The sequence below is a fragment of the Falco cherrug genome, chromosome 3 (assembly GCF_023634085.1).
Source record: "Falco cherrug isolate bFalChe1 chromosome 3, bFalChe1.pri, whole genome shotgun sequence".
In the NCBI taxonomy this organism is placed as follows: Eukaryota; Metazoa; Chordata; class Aves; order Falconiformes; family Falconidae; genus Falco; species Falco cherrug.
The window spans coordinates 96,640,679-96,664,047 of record NC_073699.1 but is presented as its reverse complement, the minus strand read 5'-3'; the positions used below and the strand labels follow the sequence as shown (position 1 = coordinate 96,664,047).

General features: G+C 44.4%; 1 long non-coding RNA gene across 1 annotated transcript; it reads right to left on the bottom strand.

The window, feature by feature from the left end:
• Window positions 1–13,164: 13,164 nt before the first annotated feature.
• LOC114014707 (uncharacterized) lies at window positions 13,165–19,837 on the bottom strand. The gene is made up of 2 exons (XR_003558322.2): window positions 17,475–19,837; window positions 13,165–17,430 (listed from the first exon to the last, which is right to left on the bottom strand). It is a non-coding gene; the product is annotated as an uncharacterized LOC114014707 (long non-coding RNA).
• Between the last annotated feature and the right edge of the window lie 3,532 nt (window positions 19,838–23,369).

The following is a 23,369-nucleotide window of genomic DNA, read 5'->3' as shown; positions in this document are numbered from 1 at the left end:
AAAGCTGGGAATAAACTATTCTCTAATGGAGGTCTCAGACCTGATTAGCAAAGAGAAAGCCGAAGCAGATATTTTCCAAGGGAAATGTGTACAACAGAACTATTCCAGGCTTTTATGACTTGATCTTTAAAACTGGCCAAGAAGAGATTTAATTTCATTTACTTAAACAGATTACAAAAGGAAAATGTCTCACTACCTACCCCTTTGTCAGATGGGTTCCAGAACAGAGGATTAACTAACAGTTTGGTCTTACAGTGTGTGTACACGTACTGCCTTGCATCTGAAAGAGGAACTTGGTCAGTTTGCAAAACGAGGAGAAATACATGTTGGTCCAAGTTCTCTGTTTCTGTCAGCCTATATGGGTAAAGCAGCACAGTGGGTCAGGACGTTAGGGAAAAGGTTTTAAGCATTGGCTTCCACTTCTCACTACATCACATAAAAAAAAAAAACCCACCCTTTCTGTTTCTACTTGTTCATGTAGAGGCGAAGAAATACAGCTTCTGTAAAAAGCACCACAGTACTGCAAGTACTAATAGCATCAGTATTACAAACGCGTTAGTAATGAAATCCTCCTAACTAGGGGCTGAACCCCTGAGACAGCACGAACCCTGGCACGGAGCCTTCCAGACAGCCTGTCTGTCTGGGGAGGAAGCTGGAGTGAGTGGCTGCAACCTTCCTGCAGCCCAAGCTACCAAAGGAGAGCAGTGCTGCTCACAGCCCGGGTGGCACTAGCTGGAGAGAGCTGTGCCACCGGGGTGCGAGGGCTCAACGCCATCCATCCGCAGCTGCTGCTGCCAGAGCTCTTCTGGAGAGCTGCCCAGGGCTTACAGCTGCCCTGCCGTCACCCACCCCTCTTTCCGGGCTGCATGGCACAGTACTGGTTCGCTGCAAGGCTTGCCCAGGGTAGGGTGTGCGCTGAAGTACCTTAATTGTTGCTGCCTTGCCTTCCTTGCAGATGGGGTCCTGCCTGCAATTCTCTATAGCCATGCAGAACACTTTTTGAACTTCTCTCTCACCTTCAGCTCTTCTGTTTCTACATGTTCAGAGGCAACCCACTCCCTCCAGCCACAGCTAAAAAGTCTAGAGTAACAATTCCTAGGTTAAAGCAAAGTTCAAGCACCTTTTAGTTGGAAATGTATATTCCTAAAGGCTTATAGTGGGTGGTGCTTTGATCATTGTGTCTTTTTGGCTGTATTACTCTTGTTTTGACTTCTGCAACTACAATCTGGTTTTCATGCCAGGGGCTTGCTGATTATATTGGGTTTTGATTTTGCAGTTTTGAAGGGATCTCTAAGAAGAGAAAATCACTGCTAAATGAAGAGGTCATTACAAAATTACAACATCACTCACATTTCCAAACTGAGCTGAGATCTTGTTGGTGAATAACATAAGCAAGCCCATATGCCTCATAGTGGTGAACTGCATCCAACTGCTTTTTAGTAAAGTAATGGAGTAGTTTTCCAGAAGGGTTTCTTGACAAAAATGTAATAATGGTGATGGGAGCCGTGATGTTCAAGATAAGGAGTTTGGGCAAATCAAGACAAGTAAGCAGTTGAAGTGAAAGGCAGAGATACAGAAATCCCCTAACATAATTGAAAAACAGTATCGTTAAAAGATTGCAGAAAAAAGATAATTGCTTTAAAGCAAGACTTCAGGTCTCTGTGCAGAAATATACCTGTCTACATTGTAGATAACATGCTGTGTACAAGTGCAGTACAGCTGGCACCTGCCTGCTGACCTTTGTAGATAAGGATTATCTTATTGATCATACAATTGTTCTATTTGCATATGTGGTAATTATGTGCACTTTTTCCCCTCTGGACCTTCCAAGATAGTCTTCTCGATGAGGGTTGTGATAAAATGTCAACAGTAGAGTTACAGAGTTGAAAGTCTACTCTTCATTTAATCAGTGCGGAGCAAGGACAACGTCTTATTACCCTGCCTTGCCATGAATTCATTGCTGAGAAGTAGCTGCCACGCGTTTGTAGCTGGGTAAGGATGCGTGCACAGCCGGTTACGGCAGGATAAATGAGAGCCGATGAATGCAATCTTAGTTTACTTGCTCCTGGGCACATACCTTTCGCACTGGTCCTAAATGACCACAGCTAAAAAAATAACTTTTTTTCACAGGTAACCAAGGAATCACAAATAAATTCTGGACCCTTTTCAGCTATAGCTTTAAGTTTCATAATTTAACTTCTAATGAAGCTGGTAAAGTCAAGATCTCCAGGGAGCTGTCATCTTTAACTCCAAGTGTCTTTTCCACAGCTCTGTTCCAAAAACGCGGGGAGCTGAGGGTTGCTTTAATCATACGAGTCCTGCTGAATCTGTTAAAGCTCAGACAAACATGATGTCAGCTGCAGGCCCAGCAGGGCACTTTCAGGAGATCAGATTTCTATAAATTACAAAACCACGCTCTTTACAAGGAGCAGCAGACCTTTAATGTCAACGTTTTATAATCCAGGTCACGGTTAGTTTTTTCACCCTGTACTTAGAATAACAATCTTAGCTTGGTTGACCTAACACTGCCATACAGATGTCTGACGTAGAAAATTCAGCAGGAACATTCAGCAGTGTAATTAAAGCAACTTGTGACTTTTGGATCAAGACCAGTATTACCTTATTTATGTTCAGTATGTTACAGAAGATGAAGGCTATTATTTTGCATTCAAATTTTATTTGGAGATATTTAAGCTTAGTCCCCTTCATATTGTTTTTCAGTGCACAGCACAGACTATTGCTACTTTGGGCACTGGTGGCACAATGTGGCAAAAAGCTAATCATATCCTGACTTGTAAGAACAAAACTTTAGAGAGATCTTAAACAACCAAAAAGAGCGAGGGAGGCAGAGGGAAAGGAACAGGTCCTCAGCTGGTGTACATTACGTCACATTTCATCTTTCACCACAGACCTTACAGTTGCTACAAGGTACTGGGAGATGTTTTGTAGGTTCTGATGCATGAGGGGAACTTGGTTTGGTCAGGTGATCACAGGGATGGGATTTAGCAGAGCAGATAATCCCTTTAGTCCTACACGCCAAGGGTGAATCCCTATGCTTTTTTTCCTAAGCAGGAAGTTATACTGATGTTTGATCCCATGGTTTGCAACGTCACCATTACCTCTGCTCACTCTGATCTTCACGGGCTGAGCCATAAATACAGTAAGAATCCAAAAGAAACATAGAATCTGTGTGGTGGAAGGTCAGTTTTTGACACCTCAGTTATTTACTCTGTTACAGGCTCCAGTATCGACAGCGACGCTATTTGTGAAATATGAATCGCCCAGCAGAGCATCCCCTGCCAGGGCATTAAATAGGAGATGCTGATCCTCAGTGCTTAAACAGATATTTTGATACAAACTTTTTGTTCTGGGATGCTAATTTGAAAAGCACAACAACAAGAACAATTGACATAATATCATAGGCTGTTGTATGACCACCTGGAGAAATAAGTTACAGTAGCTGTGCTCGTTTTCTGCAGAACACAGTTAGATTTGGTCTTTTCTTTCTAGTAGATGGAACTGAATTTTACCTAAAAGTCTCATCAACTTTAAATGTAGCCAGATAAAAAATGCAAAGAGGTCAGCTTCAGGGAGGCATATTTGGAGAGTGTAGTCATATTCAGAATCAGTTTTTCACCAGGTTTTTGCAACAAAGTATGATAATACAAACCCAAAGGTCAAATTCCACACCAGAGTGAGTAGTCCAAAAATACGCTACTCTGACAGTGTTCCAAATCAGTCAAAGGGCTAGAGCCTAGATGGTCCAGGAGTATTGCCTAGGCTTTAGCCAGGTTCTCCACATAAGGCTGAAATGGCATCTTTCATGAAAACAGAAACAACAAAAAAAGCACACTTTTGAAATTGCTCCACTTATCATATTGATTCCTGTTGTACAGCCTACTGGGTTTTACATCAATCAGTTTTGGTTTCAATAAACTCAGTACCATGCAGATCTCTGTGGCAAGTTCAAAGTTACCTTTAAGATGACGCCAGATGTGCACCAAGTGTGAATGAAGAGCTCTGTGCAGAATTAACATCACAATTATCACCAATACATTGCCCATAGTCAAAAATATGCCTTCATATTACTAACATAATAATACTACAAGCCTAGCAAAGGTCTGTTAGTGCCTATAACCTGCAACTTTTGATGTTTTAATGGCAATCTCCTGAACTTGAATCCCTTTCTGTTTCTCATACCATATCACTGGGCACAGCCGTTTGCTCCCTCTACTCTTGCCTCCCTATCATCCAGCTGCAACTCATTTTGACTCCTCTGCTGACTCAACCACATACCACAAATGAAGTGGAAGCAAAGGTCAAACTTCAAGGCATGGTATGCATACACCTTGGGCTGGCAGTGTATAGCAGGTCCAGAAACATGCATGCTCTACCTTATGCATCCTATATCACTAGTCAGAAGGAAGAAACCCTCCGTATGCCAGTGTAGACTTTGGCTGAAAGACAATTTTCTTTTGCATTTTTATTCAGTTAATAAAGACAACAAGGCTATTGAGCTCCAGAGGATCTCTTTGGGGAGGGTAACTAAACGTTGATAGAAACGTGACTAATTCAGCATTGACTTTGCAGCCAGCATAGCTAATTACATTGGAGAATTAGTGTTTCATTGCCTAAGAGCCCACTAAAATGCAGCTGGAATTAACAATTGCATGCTGGGCTGCCTAGTGGTAGTGATGAAGGAGATGTAATATGCATTTAGTGCCGTTTGGTTTACAAAGCAGTATTTTAGCGGGGAACCTTACTCACATTGTAAGTTCCTTGGGAGCCAGTGGTTCAATTTGATTTCACAGACAAGTAACATGAGATCCTAGAAACATTTGATCTACCGGATATTGCTGGCACAGCTTACTGGTGCTTTCTAAGAACACAGACTTCTGTCACATACCTTTCCTTAGGGCACAACACGCATTCTGTCTTGCTCGGGAGTAGACTGTTACTTTAATGAAAATGCAGGTATACATTATACTATTCAGAAGGCCACCAAATACTTTGCATATCCTTTGACAGTTTGATCTGCAATCCTCCCCCCTCCCTGCTTTATACTTTGGAACAATTAGAATATTAGCAGACAGGTGTTATTTAATCGACACAATAACCATGAAGCGCATTGGAGTTGTAGAAGACTAGTTTGTGCATAGAGGCTAGGAATTAAGGACAGGCAGGCAGGTTTTCTGCCTGCAGGGCAATTACATTTTGCTGAATTTACATGTCTAAACTTTCATTCGCATCTACAGCTTCTACCTCTTGAAAAAGGGGAAGGAGGGACAAGCACAGCTCATAGGGACCTTATTGGGAAGGCAGGAAGAGGAGACATTGGATATCCCAATGTGTTATTTTGCGCTTCTAAAAATGTGGTAAGAAAGACCAGAATAGTCTTCTGGAATGCGTTTTAGGAAGTGATCTTGCCAAAATTCATAACCCAGCTGTAAGGAGAAATCAGAGCTCCATGCCCTTCTAAGGGCTTCTACTCCAAGAGGTTCTTTCAGTTTTGTTGGGCTTTTTTTTAATAGCCTATCGCTGTGTTATCAGCCACCGCTTTTATGTGACTGTATCCAGAAAAGCCTGTCAAGTTCTTCAACACAGCATCTGCTGCTGCACAGGGGGGTGGTCCCTGGCATTCCATGTCCCTTGGCAGGGGAACCCATCCAGCATGCAGCACCACAGATGGTTGCACCGGCCAAGGCAGAGGCTGGCATATGGCAGCACAGTCGTTGGGAGCGAGAGGTCGGTAGTCTCCTTAGGTGAGACTTGCCAACACACAAAATGCTTCAGGTAACTACATCCTAAAACTTGCACATTTCTAGAAAAAAAAAATAAAAATCTTTGTTTAGGTTTAAGGGAAGACTCTATGCACAGATGTCTCAACCCTTTTCTCTAGACTTCCCTCTCCCCTCTTCCTGTGAAGTCCCCTCCATGTCACTGATGGTTAGAAACCTCTCATACTGCCCAGCAGAAAAGTAGGAAAACAGTTTTAGAATTACCTCATTACATTTTATTAACCAGCATTTCAGTTATGCTCGATGTTGTACCAGCATAATTGCTGGATGGTGATGAGGTTACTGGGCATTTCAGCACGTTTGTCCTCTGCTGTAATTGTCACCAGATCATCATAGTCCTGGTGAACAATTATGCAATATTTGTTCACTGTTTTAACCCAGCTGAATTCAAAGCAGGTTGAAAGAGTAAAGGGGACTCCGTTATATACTCAGGAGAGGAAGGCTCTGTAACAGCTTTCTGCCTTGTAATCACACCCTTCCCCCCAATCCCCACCCCCCCATATTTTCATGTGCTCACAGTTAAAATCTCAACAAGACGCATGTTGACACACTTACTGCAGATAAAGAAGACCTTGCTTCTGCCATACACACTTGCTCCAAGTAATGCCTTGCTATGTGCCCATTGTCAATTAATGCCTTAACTGCACTGGAGTTACTTTCAAAACAAGATTTATGGTGAACAAAACCCACGGTATCTGGTCCATAAGAGGAATTTAAGGAAATACATCTAAAATATCCAGCCAAAAAAAAAAGTTTATTTGAGGGTAAAGCAAAAGAGCATAAAATTTCTGGGTTTAGTTTTCCCAGACTTTGCTTGTGATGGATGAATATTTATAGCTGCCGTTTTCAACTACTTTTTAGGTTGATGCAAGTGGGAATGCCCTTTGCTAACCTGAGGAATACGCAGAAGACTTAAATCATGTTTAAAGCTACATCACACTCCCTTAGTCTAGGCCTTCAGCACCTGCCACCTGTTACATTAAAAGAGGCGAAACAACCTAAGTAAAGTAACCGTAAACCATGGGTGGAGGTGGGAGGGAGCGGGTGTTAAACCAACCTACATCTGATTTCCATCAAGGACAAAGTCACTCGGCACTTAAAGGGAAAATAAAGCAGGGATGCAACCAGGCCACCACGGGATTAAGAGAACTTCAGAACACAACAGACTAACTAGGAAAGGTCTTCTCTGCCCTTACTCCCTGCTCTTACTCCTGCTATCAAAGTAGAAATGTGCAGTCAAAAGCATTCACAGAGGAGGAGACTGGTGGAAGAGATGGGGCTGCAGAGAAAATCATGCAAACAAATACAAAGTAGATTTGGTGGTGGAGACGGCACATCACACATACTCTGCTCAGAAGAGGGAAAAATGAAGAGCGGCTTGTTGTCTCTGCTTTTTCTATATCCACGCCTCCCTCAGGCATTCACTTTGCAAGCGTCCTTTACATTGATTTGTGGTTTTGCAAACCCTGTGCAGATCGTTTGAATAGCAAATGCTAGCCTGGAAAAACATTAGGTCGCACCTCTCGCTTATAACAGCCTAAAGATCTTTCTGCTGCCCTATCCTTAACTAATTAATAAAATAGCAGGAGAATTAGTCTCATCATTCTTAACATCCCAAGACTGTTACAGGTGCCAAGTAATACCTAGTTCATGGCTATAAATTTGCTATCCTATTACTCCTTTTTGCTAGTTCATTGACCAGACTCCACTGTGACTTTCAAATTAGCTCTGCCAGGAAGATTTTAATCAGACAGCCAAGCATATTCTTCATTGTATTTCCAGACTGCAAAGAGGATGATGCATGGCTATGGACTCTGGTCAATGGGCAATGCGAGCTGCCAAGTCAAGGCTACAGAGAAGTAAAAGGGTAGTTTTGGTTAACCCAGATCTACTTGTGCTATTCTGCTGCCAGTGTAGTACCAGATTGTGGGGTAGCCCTGCTCTTCCGGCTGGGAGCTGATGCTAGCTCCATTCACCAAGAAGCGATAAAGGAGATTACCTATGAAAAGCTTATTGTAAAGATTTAATTAACTCTGGTTTGCAGATGTCAACGCATTACACAAGATCTCCTCTCCCATTATTTCAGCAATAAGGTTTTGGGGGTTTTACACTGGCTTTGAGAAACTGAAAAAAAAAACCAAACCCAAACTATATTTTTTTTTAAATTACTTACTAATTGTGAGAGGTTTCAATCGAGCCAGAAAGCTTTGTTCAAACATTAACTGTTGCATGTGAGGCTGCGCATGTAGGCGTTAACGTTCACACCAACAGAACCCAGCTCTGCTAGGAACACGACTTCAGAAGATTACAGCTTTGAAATGCAAAGCCTTAACCAAGGTCACTTCTGCAAACATAACCCTTGATTTAAGAACTGGCAGAAAATGTTCTTCCCCCTTGATAGGTAGCAACTGCTTTAGACGTTACACTGTATAACATCTTTAAAAAAAATAAAACCAAACTGCTCTGAATTTTGTAACTTTACAGCCTCAGAATTACATAAAGCATGCTGATACTGGGTAACACCGTAACCCATCTTCCCCATTATTATTTTTTTTTACATAATCAGAAATATATAAGAACGCTTACAACATTTTTTTCAGATATGTGCCAACACAGTGAAGAAATTATCTAGCTTTTCAGGAAGCCTGCTTTGCGTGGCAGTCTGAAAGACTCCTTTTGCCACTCTTAGTAACTTATGCTATCCCCACTGCTGCAATTTTTCTGTTTGTTTCCCCACACCCAATTCCGATGACTGAAAACAAAACATTATGTCAGAGCCGCTGCAGCACCCCCCAACCCTAACACCCTTTAAGGCAGAGGGTAAAGACCTGCACACCGAAACATGCCAGAACTGGTCAGATTTGACTAGTGACATTTCTTCTTGGAGGCACTTTAATTTAGTAGGACTACAGCGGAGAAACCTCCCATGGTAGTGTTTTCTTGGGGCTTCCTTTCCCCAAGGAAGGAACAATACAGAAGAACCAACTCAGTTGAAAAACCAAACAAATCAATACAAAATCCAAATACTTAACAAGAGCAGCTGATAGATGTGGGTACCCAAAGCTCTGTTGCTTCATGAGTCAGGTGTGTCCCACCCCAGACCAGATACAGTCTCCATCAAATGCACTGGAATTTCTACTGTAGGGTTAGGTGTCTTCTGCAGCATCTAACACCGGGCACAGAGGGGCATTATCAGGAGAACAATTAAGAAATCAGCATCTCAGGAAATACAATGGCAAGAAAAACTTACCAGTCAATATTATTAGATGTATACAATACAAGCATTCCCTAACTACCAGCAGCCATCAGCAGCTTTTTACCTTGCTGCTACCAGCAGCTTTTTAACTTGCTTTGTTAAAAGCAAGTTTCGTCAGCCCTTACACACTTCTTTCCCTACCCCTACAAAAGCTCTGTCAGTTGTAACAGTTTGTGAATTTTGCTGGAAGCAAAACCACTAGCTGTCCCTTTTAAGGTGGCCTACTTGCAGCCTTCAGGGCATCGTTGTATCTCCAGGAGGAAAGAGTCGCAGTGTTGGGTAGCTCTAACCCAACACAAAAGGGGTCAAATCCAAGATTGCAGGTCCCTTGGGGAGAAAACAGAGGGCACATGCCATGATCCCATTTCCTGGACAAGACATTTTTTTGCCACCGTGTAGGGCGCTCTCTCGCTGCCTGACATGGCACAATCTGACACGAAACCACGCACCCCTTCCTCACAGGAGACAGGGACACAATGCCAGGATTGAGACCGGCTCCCCCTACAAAGCCACCTTCTGTTTTGCTGCAGTGGACTGACGCCACCGAGCTGACCTGGAAAGCATCTGAGCGACTTTGAAGGCAAGGGAGAGGAGTTCTGTAAATCACCATGGTTTTTTCTCCAGGCCAGTCTTGACTTACAAGTCATTAAAAATTACCTTGATTTGCAGCAGGAATTTTTCCAGTGTTTGTTATTGCCTCCCTCAAAAGCCTGCTCTGTCCCTTCAGGCTCGCCACGTAGCCTCAGAGAGCCTTCTGTTTCCAGGAGGATTCATACTGGCAGGGTGCATGGAAAGCAGCCTCGATGGTGGGTGGCTTTCAGCTGTGAAGTGTGACACCAGCCTCCGCCTTCCCCTGGCACTCACACCTGCTCTATATAATTCACATCATGCTCCTAAAACGAGTTCAGAAAATCCTTTGATACAAGTTCGTCAAGGTCTTACTCAGCCAGAGGGATACGTATCATTTACTCACAATGAAGCCGCCAAGGGGCCAGTCTCCTTAGCACAATGGGCTGCAGTTTTGCACTAGCGGATTTCAGCTGAGAACCACACAGGTGTAACGAATCGGGCACAATGCGCCCCCCACATCAAACACCGACACCTCCCGAATTAATAAACAGGTCATGAAAACCTCATAAAGTGCTCTGTTTGTCTCTTACTGAATGCAACAGATACATATCCACAGCATGTTATTGCATTTTGGCCAAAAAGAAACCCCAAACCCATCATAATAATAAAAAAGAAAGCAAACAACAGACTGCAAAAATGAAGAGAGACAGGCTCCGGGTGATCCTGCTCCCATTAAAGTTTCGCTGTGTGCATCCAAGCAGTTTGGCCCCTGCTGTCGCAGAGGGGTGTCCTTCCCCCCCGACATCAGCACCTCAAAATATCAGTAAAGGACAGCAGGGGCCAAACTGCTTGGATGCACACGGCAAAATCCCAGGGGTCATCTCAGGTGGATCAGCCTAACATCGATTTACAACTAATACTGAAGCAGGATGATCGGAGTCTGACCTGTCTGTTCTGTGACAGTAAAATAAGCCAAGTCCATAGGTATTGAAAGATTCCCAAAGTGTCAGGCTGAAACGGATGCCAGTAATAATTTGAAAAAGAATTAAGTATGTTTCTGAATAATATCTGGTGTAACACAGTAGATTTATGAAGGTTTTCCAGAGAAGATGACTCAGTGCCCCATGAGCAATAAATCGTGACTGTGATTGTCCTCTTAGATTTGCAATACAGATTGCCTCTAGGCTTGTAACTTGTTTCCCTTCCTAAAAGATGCTTTCCTCATTCAATTAGCAGATATTGCTCACTGCGTGATCACACCTAGTGTACAGTTAAGAACTGTTTCTAATTGCTTGTATCTAAAAAGGCCCAGATTAAGATGAGCATCTCTTAACCTTGGAGTTCTTAGCTTTCGAGCTTCCACCATTTCTTTAATGAATAAATGGTGATTTCTTAGGAGCTGGGGGAGAGGGAGGATGGAGCCCCACCCTATTCCTTAAATGCATCTTTTTGCCAGTTTTCTGCCTGCCTTCTCACATGCTCTATCTTTGTCCAACGCCTTTGCTCAGTGAATTTAAGCACTTTGCCACCAATTCTGAGTCCCACTTTCCTTCTGACATTCCCCAGCAGCTTCCAACCTCAGATTTCAGGAGCATTACCAAATTTTCTCCTTGTCAACAAAATTCTCCTTTCTCTCCTCTTTCTCCCCCATACTAGCAGTGTCTCAGGCCCGCGGGCTGGTGTTTTTTCTAAATAAATGCATCTATTTCTAAAACCAAGCCTGGGGTACACGTCCTCTGTCAAGGAGAACATTTGGCCAAAAAGTGAATCTGGTGAAAGATCCCACCATTTCTCAACAAGCTTGGCCAGACACAGCAGCAGAAAGGTTTGGGGAAGCCTTGGCAGTAACCGGTGCCGTTTATTAACCCTGCCTATAATTACACGAGTCAATAAGAAACAACGTTGTTGCACCCAGGCAGTTTTCCGCTGACGTAAGGGAACATGCACAGCTGGCTGAAGCGAGCACGTTCTCTTTGACGAACATTCAGTAATGAATTTGCTGCACCTAAAGCAAAGCTTTATTTCAACACTTATTTTTAAAAAGCAGCAACCGGTTGTCCACACCCCAGCAATCTGCGTAATTGAGTTCATGATATAATATCACAATGTTTACTAAGAAAGTGGCAGATGGTAGTTATTGTGTTTTTTTTTAAAAAAAGGGCACATGTGTATATCATGATTATACTCAGGCTATTCCTGTGGAAAACAACACTTCTTTAATTTGGTAGAGGATATTAAAGTTTATTTAAAAAACATATACTCCATGAGAGGAGTGGCAGATGGAGTTAACAAGCTCACCTGCTGTTTTATTTAAAAACACTGTCTAATAAGAGGTTGTGTGTTTTAAAAAAATGCATTCATGCCATAATATGTAATCCTTTCCTGGGGAGAGGACATAAACACTCTGAGGAAGGTGGCAGGGCTCTGAGAAGAGGGCACTTCTCCAAGGCAGAAGGGATAGACCTGGAACAGGGAAGGGTTGGCTCTTTGTGTAAAGACAGCTGCTGCATCTTGAAGGGAAAGAGAAATCAGGGCAGCCACATCCCGCAGGTTTATGCTCAGCTCTGTCAAAACAACAGATCCAGGGGAGGCAGGTCTCACCTGCAAGGTGCCCGTGAAGGACAGAGATTTTGGGGGTGCATATGGGTATTTAAAAGGAAAAACTCCTGAGAGGGAAGTAACTGTCTCGGTAAATCCATAGTTAACTGCACTGGGCTGAAATTGCACAACTTACCCTATGCATGTCCTGGCCCTTCAGGTTATAACAGCCTGTCGGATGGACTGTATTTTGTTAACAGGTCCAACTATAAATGCAAAAGCCACCTTTTTAGGAGCCAAGATGTGGTCAAGATCAAAAAGCAGCAACTTCAGAGTGCTGCTGTGGCACAGTGTTTTGCTGTGTACCACGGGACACACGGCAGATCGGTAAATCCCTGGGTCTGCAGACCCCTCTTGTTCGCTGACGATGCCGATGGGTCTGCTCTTTGGCAGCCACCGGCGCTTCTATTCCTTCCTTCAGCCTCAGTGGACAAAACTGCTTAAACCCTCCCAGTTGTTTCCATTTCTCCCAGACTGGAATCTTCCTTCCCCAGCCTACAGCACCCCGGGGGATGGAGGCAGGCTCCCCAGCGCTGCCTGAAGCAAGTTCAGCACGCTTGCCTTGGTGGCCAAGGGTTTCAGCAGCTGCTTTCGGTGACTGCTTTTCTGGAGACAGGCAAGAATGGTGTAGGTTTGGGGTAATTATTGGTACTCCAGAGGCAGATGGTGTAATAGTTGTTAGACAAAATGATCTGAAAAAAACCCAACCAACCAGGAGAAAAGCATATATTGTATCATACTTATTTGAGAAAGCTTGGAAGCAGATAGTGATAAAAAGTTAACATGACGCTTCAGATGGCAAGAAGTTAATGGAATGTGTTTTCTACTTTAAGCATTTAAGATGCAATTACTATTCCAGCCTGGGCTGCATATTGCAACACAGAATCATCTACCATGAAATCACTGAAAACAATTCAGGAAGCGGGACGAGGAGAAGATGGCAATGAGAAGATTATCCTTTTATTTTTCTTTAAATGACACAGATGTAACCGAGAAGTATGAGACTGTGTTTATGAAAACATCCCAGCCTGACGCCGCACCTGCTCTGGGCAGGCAACAAGAGTGTTTCCTTTTTGCTACACAGGCTGGTGCTTACCGCCCACGCTGGCTCTGCGGTGGCACACAGCAGGCTTCAAAATGTTTTGCTCAGTTATATATCATGGAGGTTGGCCTTTAGAGTCCGTGTGTTTGTGTATGGACCCAAATGTTGGATCTGAATTAATGCAAGCTTTTTTGAAGATTCTATAAGCTTTGTTCCTTTCTGAACTGAACAATTCACTGAATATTAGACGTATAGAAATAAATATAGAAATAAACCTTAACATCCTTGGAGTAAGAACTGGAGCCTACAACGAGTATTTAACAACCACACAGGCACAGCCAGTCTTGTGTGTGTGTCTATACCTTCATAATTATACTTCAAACCAGGAGGAGGTGTAACAAAGGCAGCATTTACTCCAGGGCACTCTCTAGTTAGCTGCTTAGGCGTTCTCCAGGGAAGTGAGATACATGAATTTGAATGGCCTTGGGCAGTAAAGAGAGATGAATGGGTTTAACTCCCTTTTCCAAAATAAGCAGATAAAAAGCAGCCACCACCATTTCATGCAGAGCTCTGGTACAATTGCTGAGGCCTGGAGTTAGGTTTTCAGGTCCCCCAGGACAGCAAAGAGGTTTGGGAGATCTGCATTTAGACAGAAGCATCTTAGACTGACACTAGGTACCTGAATCCTTTTGGAAAAGAGCCCTTTGCCTACCACCTTAGTCACACCTGTTTCCCTCAGGTAAGGCAGACTTAAGCTAAAGTAGGGCCTGAATAAAACCCAAAATATTTTTATTTCCTTGATTTGATTTCTAGAAAGCAAGGATGGAGAGAACCTGTATTGCTTTCATTAAACAGTTTCTTTTTCCAAACAGCTCTGCATTCAGCAGCATCCTGTGCTCCATTGCGTGAACTCTTATTTTTCAATTTTGCAGATTTGCTTGAATTGCCAAAAAATGCACTTTAATGGATGGCTCCAAGAGTAAGGCTGTGCTGTGCCCACCTGGGTTGGTAGTGAGCAGCAAAAGGGTGTCAAGCACATGGCAGGAGCAGGGACTTTGCTGGCAGAAATGTAAACCCAGCAGGCAAGACTCTGCTACTCAAAAAAAAAACCCCAAAGCACAAACAAATAATTAAAAAAACCCAACCAAGCGCTTTTAATATTACTTTTAAGAAAAAAAGTAAAAGTGGGAGTTGACAGGGAACAGAATGGCTGCCCAAACACTTCAGCAGCTTCAAAGGAGGAAAAACCCAGAAACTGGAAAAACACCCAGCCTATATCTGACATGGTTAATGGCAAATACTCATCAAACATCAAAGCTGGACATTTGGGTTCTCGCTCTTTGCCACCACCTCAGGAACTTCTCTGTGAAGTTTTGGTAGCTTGTCACGGCTGCTAGGACAGCACGAGGACACAGGGCTGATGTCCTGTGTTGGTGTCTGCCGATGGACAAGACTTAGCCAAAGAGGACAGGGGTGGAAGTGGGGCTGACCAACTCAAAAGCAATTTGGGGGAAAAAAATAATAATAAAAAAGACTTGCTGAGTTCAGCTCTGATATTTTTCAATTTACGTAAATGGAAACAATAAAATTGAAATAATCTACTTACAAGTATAGTACAGTCGTTCACTATTACAAAAATAAAGCATTTTAGACATCACTGTATAAAAATAGCCCATGACATCAGCTCTGTTTTTCATCAGCTCCAGAAAAAGCCGTGGGCTACAAGGGGTATGTGTGGGGTTTGAGTTTTTTTTAGGTTGCGTATGAGGACTGTTGGGAATAGAATTGGTACTAAGCCTCGCTCGTTCATTCAGGGAACACAGTTTACTACAGGGGAAGGCAGAAAGCCGAAGCAGCTAACTTCTCTCACACCACCATGCTTTAGATGCTTTCCCTGCATCACCAAATGGAGAGAGAGGGAAAAAAAAAAAAGAAAAAAAAAAGAAAAAAAGAAGATAGAGAAAAGCAGCAGCTCCCTCTGGAAAAAAACAATTAATGTTTTCTCTCAGCTGACCTTTAAGGGAGCCCAGAAAGACTAAACTAGGCTGGAAGAATTCAGACTCAGAGAAAATGTTCCAAAGAGCCCCAGGGTGCCAGCAGCCCCGCTGACAGCGGTGCTGGCTGCTCATGTCCCGTGCCAGCTCGGCTACCTCCTCCTCCTCCTCCTCACCTCCTCCTCTCCCACAGAAACAAGCTGTCTGTGACCTTTAGGGGGGCTAACTTCTGTCATGTTCCTGAGCTGTAAGAGATTCAGGGTTTCAAGTCTTTATCTTCAGCTGTAGAAATGTAGTAACCAGGGACTTGAACAACAAATTCTGAAGCTGTGAAATAACCAGACTGAAAAAAACTTAGAGCTACCTTTTTTGCAAAAAAAACAAAAAACCAAAAAAAAAAACCCCAACAAAACACAAAACCACAAAAAACCCAAACCCAAATGCATAAAAAACAGAGTGAAAAAAGAGCTACATTTTCATCGGAAAAAAAAAAAAAGTACCAAGTCATTATATTACATGCTTTGTAATGTCATTGATGGCACACAGCATAAGCTTGTTTCTTTACTCAGAAAAAACCCAACAGTAATAAAAAGACACCTTATTTAAGACCCCTTATCGAAGCACTAGTCTCCCACTAAGGGACAGCTGTGTGTTTTCGTGGAAGACATCAGGCTGAGTACCAGGTGAGACCACAGTGTCGCCACGGACAAGGTTTTAAATCAGTTTATGAGAAAGCATGAGCAGGTTGTGACTGCATCTCTGTTCCTTGCAGGAGGCTTCAAAATAACGAGACACTTTTTTTTTTTCAGAATACAGGACAGGAATATTCTTAAAATAGGAGCTATGGGAGAAAGGAAAGTGGCTAAAGGAAAGAGCTGTCGCAGTCTGCAGATTATTTTATCAAGGAAGTAACCACAAACAAAACGTGTTTGGTGTACTTCTGTCACAGTTACCTTTCACGCAGTGCTTAGCTCACGGCTTTACGTGCCAAATCCCCTGTCTGCACGGAGAGTACTACGGCGTGCACACCGAATAACAGCTCCTCCTTGTCCTCGGCTGTTACCGAGCCTGTGACCTGCCAGAAGCCCGTCCGCCTGCTCAGCCAGCCCTGAGTCACACAGTGGCAGAGCCCAGGCGTGGGGAAGGGGGGCTGGACCCCATCCCCCCCACACACACACCCCGTGCCCGGCCGCAGGCTGTGCTCCAGGCTGGGGTTTTGCTTCCGTCTGCCTTATCTCAGTTGATACACGCCAGTGTACGACCTGGTGGTGCGTGACTCAGGCGCACGGAGGGGTAAGTGATGTCAAGTGCAGCAAACAGCCTCAGAACAGCCCATTTACTGAACTAGTCAGCAAATACCTACAAATAAGGGAAGAGGCTAGGGAAGTCAGGAATTCTCAGTGAATGAATCATAAACGCTAAAACCTCACCAAATTTAGGAAGTAATATTTTCCAAGCTGAAGTAGCGTCCCAAAGTGAAACATGCAAAGTTTGCAAAGGTAGCTCACTCCCAGCAATTTTTCACAGATAGATCTCAAAGCACTTTGGCAAACAGGTCAGCATCGTTACATTCCCTTTTCAAGCAGGGCGAGAGGAGCTGGCCCGAAGGAGGTCAGCCTGTGAGCAAGGAGTGTGGCCACGAGCGGAACAAAGGTCTCCTTTGTCACCCACCAGTGACCTTCCAGTCTACAAACCCAGATAGTCTTTTTTGCTGGGGTGAGGAGGAAAGGAGGTTGCTTCAACTTCAGATTTGCGTTCTGAATTTACTACGCTTTGAACTTAATTAATTAATTTGATTTTAAAATCTATTACAAAAACCTTCATAAGAGATTCTGTTTGTTTAAACCAAAACCAATCACACCCACCGTGATCAGTCCTTAGGTCCATCAGGCAGGTAGCCAACAGTTAACTTTTACATGGCCCCATCCTCCCTCTTACCAGAAATACGAAAACAGACCATAAATAAGATCATACCATCCTACTGCTGAACACCACATTGGTGACAGGACACAGAGACCTTGCAGAGGTTGCAGAGGCTGGACGCTGGAAGAGTCTCACCATTCCCCAGCAAAAGGCTGGTTTGCCAGCTGACAGGGCAATGAGAGTACAACAACATACAGCAGAGCTACTGGGGGAGAAGGCAGGAGCTGGGACAGGGCAAGTTATCACAACCTTGCCCTCAGAAAAGGAGCTGGGACAGGGCAAGTTATCACAACCTTGCCCTCAGAAAATACCCCATGGAGTGCATCATAATGGTGACTCCTCTTCTGTCACACAGACCTCTTCTGTGGGCAGGCTGCTCCAAGACCACTGCCACCAAGGTAAATGGAGAAAAGTGTGATCAGACAAAATGCTTGAGAGGTGAAGGAAGGAGGTGAAGAGGTGAAGGACGGGTCTACCGTATTTGTCATCCTCAGCTGCTGAAAGCAGGAACACGGAATAATTAAAGTAACTCCATGAGATCTGCCAGCAACGTTTTTACCGGTGACTGTTTTGTTTCGCTGAGTCCATTTTACAGAAGCTCATGGTTGTGACGGTGGAGGGTTGTGGTACACACACCAGGTATACCATTTCTCCGTGTTCCTTTTAACTAGTGTTTCCCAGGAGCTTCACTGGTACTGCAAGCAGGCGTTACTTCATCTGATGCCCAAAGCCACCTATTTTAGTTTACTGTTTCCAACTCTTCCAGTCCAGATTCTTACCACATTAGAGAAATTTCCCATCAAGCACTGACAATAAAAATGGGAAAAGCTCATTGTCCTGCCTCCAGCAGAGCTTCTGACTTGGCCATCAGCCTTACGAATGGTTTGACTTTGAGTTCCCTGAGAAGCCATATCAACAACATCTAGTCCAGCACTAGGGACATTTTGTGATTCCTTCCATTGCAGAAAGTAAGAGTAACAGGAGCTTTTTGAATGGCAAATTGAGGTCCGTGACTCTCTCTGAATAACAGCCATAGACAAGAGCGAATGAAACTTGCTTCTCTGACCCATGCTGCTGTGAACAGCACCGCAGCTTGCTTACAGTGTGAGAACATGCTCTTCTACAACATCAAGTCCATCTTCCTCATGAGCAAGGGAGGGGAGGAAGGGTCTTGGGGAGTCCATATGTTTTGTGCATCCAGACCTAGCCAAGAACCGCCTGAAAGATAACAAGTAAAATAACAACTAAAAAGAAAGATAACAAGATAACAAGTAAAATCCTTCCTTCAACCAACTTCAAAGGAGTTAGCATCTTTGCCCAGTATACAAACAAGCAGTCTTTTATACACAGTTTAACATATCAAGTAGGAGAGACAGAGATACTATACAGTGACAGTCACATTTCTTCTCCTAGAAGGGCTGGCTGCTCCACCAGGGAAGGTTATCAGCATCAGAAAAAAGGCGACACCTCCTCCTCCAAAAGACAAGCACCATCATAGCAACAAACCATGGTTTGTTTTATTTCTGGCCGTTATCAGTTGTCTCAGCAGTATGTATCTAACCTCTGTTTACGATCAGAGGTTTATACTACATTGCAGCATGCCAATGTAAGTACATGCAGTGCTTGGACCGGGGCCAAAGTGGAGTACAAGGACCTTCAGCCATTGGTTTTACTAGTAGCTGTGATGAACTACACCAGCCAGAAGCAGAAACCTCACCCTTCCGCTAGGAATGGAAAACCACCAGCACAGCCATCCTTATGCTAGTAACCATCAGCTTGTGGGGTAACAGCGTACCAAAAGGGTGCAGAACAGCCCGGGGAAGAGCCACCACTGCCTTTCTCTAGTGCTTTTTCCCTGCTTTCTGAACACTGTGAGAGGGAACCTGCGAGCTTACAGACTCGCCTGCCCTGCGCCTGGCTGCCTTCCAGCTGGGGAAGCACATGGATGCAGCAGCTGGAGACATGAGAAGAATCCGGACAAAGAAAAGAGATTAACTAGGGAATATTTACGCTCCTTTTTTACAGCTTGAAACAACCCCTTGCTAATGGCCCGAAACCAGGGACTGCAGAACTTCTAAGGGCTCCTTCTGTACAATTCCCAGCCCAGAATATTTATTCTCCACCTTTGTCACAGAACACAGCAGAGAAAGGATTTTGCCGCTAAATTGACAAGGACTCATTTCTGAAGGTTCTGCTGTGACGGGGACAAATTTCTCCGTTAGGCCATCCCAGGGCAGTGCTATTTTCAACAGCATCTGCAGATAACGCAGACGGCTGCTTTGCTTTGCTGCTCCCTCCGTTAATTCCCCGCAGCTGCACAGGGAGCTGCACGGCGCTGCCAGCCTGGGGAAACCACATCCCTCTTGGGTTTATATCATGGCCATAATCCTTACGTGGTGGTTTAGACAAGGCGCACTGAATGTTTCCATGAATAGCTGTGTTTTGCAACAACCCAGGGTGAGGTGGTCGCGTGTCCCTGTCCTTGAGGGGCTGGAAGTACAGGCAGCCCAAGGCCAGGCTGAGCCAGCAGCAAGCACCCGTGTTTGAGGGTCTGACGATACGCTCGTTTCTGACAGGTGATGGTGCACCCCTCCACAGGCAACAGGAGCTGTTATGGATGAGACTAACGCAGGACAAGGGTGCAGGGTGACATGGCTTTGAGGTGTTTATGATGCCCCCTCCCCACCCACCCTCAGGAAAGTGCCTTACAAACCTGAAGGCAAGCTGCAGGAGGCCAGTGTTGGTGCAGCACCCAAGGATGTACCTAGGAGCTCGGTGTGCTGTATTTCTCGGTCACTTGGCAAATAAAACGGGATCCCTCTGCTTTTCCAGGCTTCATACCCCCTACAGCCCTGGTTCCCCTCTGTGGGGCTCCCTGGGGAGGGCAGCAGGCAGCTGGGGTTCAGCTGGTCTCCCCCAGGGTGCAGGCACAGGGAGCAACGCAGGGGTTTAGATCTATGCCTTGGACCACAAAGGTCCTCCAACCCCCCATCCAAAGCAAAACCAGCTAACAAAAAAAAAAAAAAAAAGGAATCCCTGAGCACATTAAAGTAAATTGAAAAGGATAATATTTAAGCTAGTGTCAAGCTGTTATGAAATCGAAAGTGGAGAGCAGCAGCTCGCCGTCAGCAAAGCAAATGAACTGGCTCCTGGGGGTCTGTCCCATGTGCAGAGCCGGAAGAAACGGTCTCCTTTTCTACACTGTTATGAACATATTGGACTCTAAAACCAGAATAACTTTAAATGTTATCAGAAATATCTTTCTTAACCTCCCTGTGTAAGGGCTGATACGAAACACTGCATGTGAAATTTGCTATTGGTGCTTTTGTACAAGTCATTTAGCAAGGACAATGACAGGAGGAGGAACCATCCTAAGTCAAAACCCAGTCGGCTTTGCTTAGATTCAACTTAATAATTTCTACAATTTCATGCAATGCAGTCCACAAACTTATTCTCTCACCATGTTTGCAGACTGTAAACAGCTGAAAAAATAATAAATCTGAGTTATTTATTCAGAATTATTTCCTTTAAAATGTCTAACAGGAACCCTCGAGCTGTATATCCTTTGTAATCACATTGCCGTGCCTAGTCAGTATTCAGAGTACAAGCAGGCTGGTTCAGTCTGAATGGCCTGATGGATTACATGAAATTGTTTCTGAATAATTTTTATTTCTACATCTCACCTGCATGTTGCAAAGGAAAGCCCCATTAAGAATAGAAGGTCATAATAACTGTACAAAAATTACAAGGGTGAAAAATAATAAAATCGGACACTTAAAAAAAATATTGCTGACTTGACTGCTTATAGACATCAAATCAATATATGCTATAATGGAAACCAGTATCAATGGATTATCTCCCAGGAGAGTCCTGCATGTATGAGCAGTCTCAGCAACTAATGTATTTCCCAGTGCCTAAGACACACTGGTGTAGAATCATAGAACCATGGAATGGTTTGTGTTCGAAGGGACCTTAAAGACCATCCAGTCCCAACCCCCCTGCCCTGGGCAGGGACACCTTCCACTAGACCAGGTTGCCCAAAGCCCCATCCAGCCTGGCCTGGAACACTGCCAGGGATGGAGCATTCCTGGAAGATGTGTCCCTCCTTGGAAAGAGAAATTAGAGAAACTTGGTACCAACTGCATCCCCCGCTGCTGGGGTGAAACAGCTCCTACTGCTGCTGCATCTGACATTGCTTCTCTGCTGTGGCAGGGCCAGGAGCAGCGGTGACAGCAGACCATGGAGCAGGAGTAGCAGCGATTCATAACATCAGTGTATAAAATACATCTGAATCTGAGGTCCCTCTTACCCTTTCCAGTATGGGGATTAAAAAATGCACCCATTGTATCAATAAATCTGTCATGATATAAAATAACTGGTGGTGCCAACATATGAAGGCATTTTATTGCATGCCTAAATGTAAATCTGTGCTAATAGGATACTATTTAGCTTACAAAGCTGAGGACCTGAACGTTAAGGAACGCCAGTAGGAAGATTGCCTTTGTAACTGGAGATAGCTCCTCTTGTGTGTGCAGGCGTGTGCACACATCGGTATGAGACTGTTTGTAACTCCAGTTCTCCAAGGCTTATCGGGATACGGGGTATCTCACGTGTTGCCTCCATCCTTCGACATACAAGGCCAGCAGTGGGAGCCGCTTTGCTATCTGCTGGGAAAGGGATGGGGCAAGTCCTACCCAAGATAAAGCTTATAGGTAAAAGAAACATTTTTCATTAGCCCAATTAGTACGGTTAGAAAAAAGAGGAAACCTTCCAGGCAGACAAGTCCTTTTTTGGGTCAGAAAAAGGAATAGCAAGTATAACTTTGCGGGCATTTGCTCTGCAAAACACCAAACACCGAAAAATCCCTCTAGAGCCCTGGGATCCCAGCTCCATGGAGGCAATACCTTCTCCTCAGCAGCTGATGCAGCCCCCTGCAGCAGGGACAGACCTTGCCAAGACCCCCTTCCCCCCAGGCTCTGCTACATGTCTGAGGGGCCTTTGCTCCCTGGTGATCACTGGCCACGGCTGCAGCGGTAGCAGGAGAGCAAACCCAGGCACCCCAGCTGCTCCGGTGGGGAGAACAGCTAGGGCAGGAGCCGCAGGAGGATGGGCACGGGACAAGGCAGGAACTAATCCCTCTGTGCCCATAACAAGTCAGGGCAGCTCCACAACCCAGCCCAAAAATAGGAACCCCCAGGAGGTAGGTTGAATCCATCTGGGTCTGGGTCCCGACGCCCCTCCCCACCTAACCCCCCTGCAGCCAGCATGACCCAGCACGTGCCCCAGCTGCCCATCGGCGCTTGCTCTCGCAGATCTGTCTTCTGAGAAGAGGGATGTTTCTTCTGTGTATCCTCATGGCAATGGCCCGAAGTTCTAAGGATTGCCAGTGCTGCATTAAGAAAAGGAAAAACAGGTAAGTGGAAGGGATAAACGAAATTACCAAAGGGGCAGGCCAGGTGCACCAGGTCACCAGGGAGTCTGTTAGCAGTTTGGGCTGCCTTTCTCATTTGGGAAAGTTGGTTCCAAAAGGTTCAGATGGCAGGTGAATCAGGGATTTACCGGCGGGGCAGCGGGGGCTGCGGCTGGCCTGCCTGCCTCGCTGATTATTTTGCTGAAGCTGCAGCATCCGAATAGAAATTCTTTTCACCTTACCTCTTCCTCTAAACTATCCTATAGGTAGGCACGCTGGCAAGTCCCCTCAGGTGAGCTTTGTCAGGATAACAACAGATCATTCCACATACCCAGCTTTTGGTGTTTCCGAATTCCCCTGAATGTTGAAAGCTATTAAGCTGACATGTTTTCTTCCATGTGATTCTCCTGGTGTGGCTTTGTGGTGGCCTGATGTCATACCTGACCACAAAAGACCATGATCTAATATACCATAACTGTTAGAAAATACAGTGTCCAACACATTGGTTTCCTAACCTCATGGGGAAAGTATTTACACCATAAAACTTAACTGAAAGATGGTATTTAAAATACCATATGGTATATATGGGAAGTAGGAATATTACATGGGTGAGTTTGCTTCTCTTTTTTTTTTTTTAATTTTGAGAAAACAGAAGTACTTGGTACTTCTGTAGAATATGGAAAATATTCTAGAGACATGAAAGGATGCTTTTTCTCATGTCCAGGTCTCTTTTATACCACGCTGGCAATTCAACAGTTTGGCATTGATGGAGCAGTAT